A 4135-nucleotide genomic window follows, 5' to 3' on the forward strand; every position below is an offset into this window, starting at 1 on the left:
TGACCTGTGTGCCCTCAATGGACTCACAAACGTTGTGACTGAAGTCATGAGGAGTTTTCATAGTTAACTGATTCACTTAAAAGCAAAATACTCTTCCAGCAAGATATCTGTACGGCTTCATAAAATACCATATCTTGTCTGGAACGCAGTCAAGCGTATTGGTAAAAAAATCAATAGTGTATTGTAGTTCAATCTTTTCAAAATATAGAAAAGGAAGCTTAAATTCCTCTCAGAGGATGTATCCCGATATCAAATTCCATGTATTCATGAAACCGAATAACTATTATTGACAATAATCTGTCTATCAGGTGGTCAACTTACTTTTAATCAATGAAATGCCTTTTGGTTCGTATACTCTAAGGAACTCCCACGGTATTCTGTAGGAATTATCCAAACAAATGATTTGATTGTTAAAAACTTGGATATTTTTAAAATATAATAACTCACTCTTCGACGAGTTTTCGCTTGTGTGTGTTGGGGGGGGGGGTGGGGGGGGGGGGGGTTGGGGAAGGGGGGAGGGGCTTTTAAGGGGAGTTCGACGCAAACCGCTTTTCATGGTACATGGCACAATTTCCATGTTAATCACTGGTCCCAAGGGCTGAATAATTTACTGCTCTACATACGTCAAAATATCATTAGAGGTCTGTAGAAAGAACGAGGGTTTTAGGTCTCTGATGAATGGAGAGAGAGAGAGAGAGAGAGAGAGAGAGAGAGAGAGAGAGAGAGAGAGAGAGAGGAGGGGGGGAGGTAAATTAAATTCAGATGTTTGATAGAATGAGTACAATATACCAAAGTGATCGTAATCTCAAAACACATTATTATTGTTTTGCGTAGATGACAACCACCGAAAAAATATCAGCATCTACAATAATTTTATTTTTTACAATGAACTTATTTAAACCGTTGAATTTCTCTCTATGTTTACAAGAAACCCACAAGAAACCCTACGGGATACACCACCACGGTTTACAAGAAACCCACAAACCTGGGTCTATGCCTTAATGGGTCCAGCGAGTGCCCAGACAGGTATAAAGATCGGTGGTAGATGCCTTCGTCCGCCGGCGCCCTTACACACTGTTCCACATGGAGAGAAACCACCAGGGAAATCGAAAGGTCTACACAAGTTCTCATTAATAATAACTTTTCAAACCGTATGGTCGAACGCCAAACGAGGGACTCCATAAATAAATGGCACCAAGAAAGAACAACCGTAACTAACGACCAAAGTGGAGCTATAAAAATATTTTATAAAAATCATATGCACCACAAATATTTGGAAGATGAAAAGGCTATAAGGAAAATAATCAGTGAAAATGTCTCCCCCACTACAGAAAGTGATAAAATTAGCCTCATAATTTATTACAAAAGCATGAAAACCAGCCAGCTGCTTCTTAGAAACAACCCGGCGCCCCCAGAAACGTCTTTGAAGAGAGGAGAGTCATCTACGAATTCACATGCTCGGTGGATGGATGCCACCATTCTTATATCGGGATGACCACTACCAGACTCTCCAAGCGTCTCTCGTGTCATCTTCAAGAAGGGGAGGGGCCATTTTTCATTCACTATAGGAAAAAACACAACAGGAGACCAGAAAGAGCTGAGCTTATAAAGAACATAGAAATTATTGACCATGCACCGGACCGAAACGCCTACGTTATCTTGAAGCTTTACATATATTAGAGAAAAAACCGACTATCAACACGGTAAAAGAAACAGAGTTTCTCCCCACCATCATAAGAAGAAATGGCGCAAGAAACCAACCGACTACGTATACATCCACGAGAGAGAGAGGAGAGATCGAGGGGGGAGAGACAGAGAGAGAGAGAGAGAGAGAGAGAGAGAGAGAGAGATCGAGGGGGGAGAGACAGAGAGAGAGAGAGAGAGGAGAAGAGAAAGAGAGAGAGAGGAGGCAAAGCAGAGAGAGAGAAGAGAGAGAGAGGAGCAGGCAGACAGAGAGAAAGAGAGAGCGTTAGAAGGAGCGAACGAGAGAGAGAGAGAGAGAGAGAGAGGAACTTGCAGAAAGAGAAAGAGAGAGAGCAAGAGAGAGAGAAAGAGCGGAAGAAGTAGAGAGAGAAAGCGGGAGAGAACGAGCGGAAGATATATCAATTGTACAGCCTGCCGCCCAAGAGGTGGGTACCCCAAACAACACCCAACCTGACGCTAATAACCCCGTCCAAACTACGTAGGTCAGAACGCCATCAGGGTGGAGATTTCGGTTTCCATCCAACGACCAATTAAAATCCGTTCCCACCGACCCCGCCCAACCGATTGTACACGACCTTGCATGCTATAAATACTTGTAAACTGTATCTTAATTCATGTACTGTAAACTCTCATAGATGACTGCCTGTGCGCTGTCGACACGTTAGAGGAATAAACCTAAGACAAATGAAAATCTTTACATGTCCTTAGGAAACTTAATACACCAGCTACATGCTGACGAGAAAAAGATAATAAGAAGAATTGAGAAGATTCTATATAAATTAAATGCCGTTGAAACAGCTATTGTATTCAATGCTACTGCCCTCAGAGAAGGCCTCCTTCCAAATAATAATAATAAGAATAATAATAATAATAATAATAATATAATAATAATAATAATATACTTTATTAAAAGTAATGGCTACTTCAGCAGCGTTACACTTGTAGAGATTCTTCTCTATTTTGCGAATAGCGGCTTTTTCCGTGCTACTTAAACAGGCTAGTAGAGCGCCTATAGAGGTCATGGTAAAATACAGGGTCAAAATAGTGTATATATTTGAATTTTACAGATAAACTATGATACCATAGTCATCAAAGTCATTAACGATTTTCTCTCTCTCTCTCTCTCTCTCTCTCTCTCTCTCTCTCTTTCTTAAAGCGAGCTTTCGGGTCTGGGGAGCTGGCCTAGACCATCCTCGGGCTGGGGAAGCTGAGGGTGACTGATCTTGGTGCGGTGTCCGTCCTCCTTATATCTGTGGCTGACAGCAGGGGGTCTGCCCCATGCTTGTCTCCTATTGGCTGGTGGCGGTGAGTCTTGTTTTCATTGGCTGCCTGAGCCAGGTCTCAAGCCACTTTCTTCGGGCCGATGGTTGCGTTGCAGCATATCCTGCAGCCGCCTGGACCTCCTAAGCGGCGCTGTAACATTGATGGCGTTGCGCTACGCTGTGGGACGTCACGGCTACTTGACGTCCCACAGCGTAGCGCAACGCCCATCAATGTTACAGCGCGCTTAGGAGGTCCAGGCGGCTGCAGGATATGCTGCAACGCAACCATCGGCCCGAAGAAAGTGGCTTGAGACCTGGCTCAGGCAGCCAATGAAAACAGACTCACCGCCACCAGCCAATAGGAGACAAGCATGGGGCAGACCCCCTGCTGTCAGCCACAGATATCAGGAGGACGGACACCGCACCAAGATCAGTCACCCTCAGCTTCCCAGCCCGAGGATGTCTGGCAGCTCCAGACGAAAGCTCGCTTTAAGAAGAGAGAGAGAGGAGAGAGAGAGAGAGAGAGAGAGAAAATCGTTAATGACTTTGATGACTATGGTATCATAGTTTATCTGTAAAATTCAAATATATACACCTATTTTGACCCTGTATTTTACCATGACCTCTATAGGCGCTCTACTAGCCTGTTTAAGTAGCACGGAAAAAGCCGCTATTCGCAAAATAGAGAAGAATCTCTACAAGTGTAACGCTGCTGAAGTAGCCATTACTTTTAATAAAGTATGCTTGAGAGAGGGTCTGCTTCCTAAGTACAATAATAATAATAATAATAATAATAATAATAATAATGATCCTGAGCTAGTACCTGTCAGGTTCTTAGTCCACGTTGCTGTCTAAGTGTTGAATATTTATATGCAAAGAAATATCTCCCAAATATCTAAATGGAGACGATAATGGTGATGTAATATAGGGCAAAATTATACCGGATGCTGTGCATCACATACTGACATCACAATAAAAAAATACGGTAACATATGAATTTCGTTAACTTCAGTGTAAAAACAAAATACGTTTTCACAACAATTTGCAGTCAGACTTCTAAACAAGAATAATGTATTAAATTTGATTTTAAAAACAATTTACATAAAAAACATGTACACACAAAGCAATTCAGGTAGTTTATTTTTTCCCTTCGACGAAAGAGCTGCTAA

Source organism: Macrobrachium nipponense, chromosome 16, assembly GCF_015104395.2.
Source record: "Macrobrachium nipponense isolate FS-2020 chromosome 16, ASM1510439v2, whole genome shotgun sequence".
Classification (NCBI taxonomy): domain Eukaryota; kingdom Metazoa; phylum Arthropoda; class Malacostraca; order Decapoda; family Palaemonidae; genus Macrobrachium; species Macrobrachium nipponense.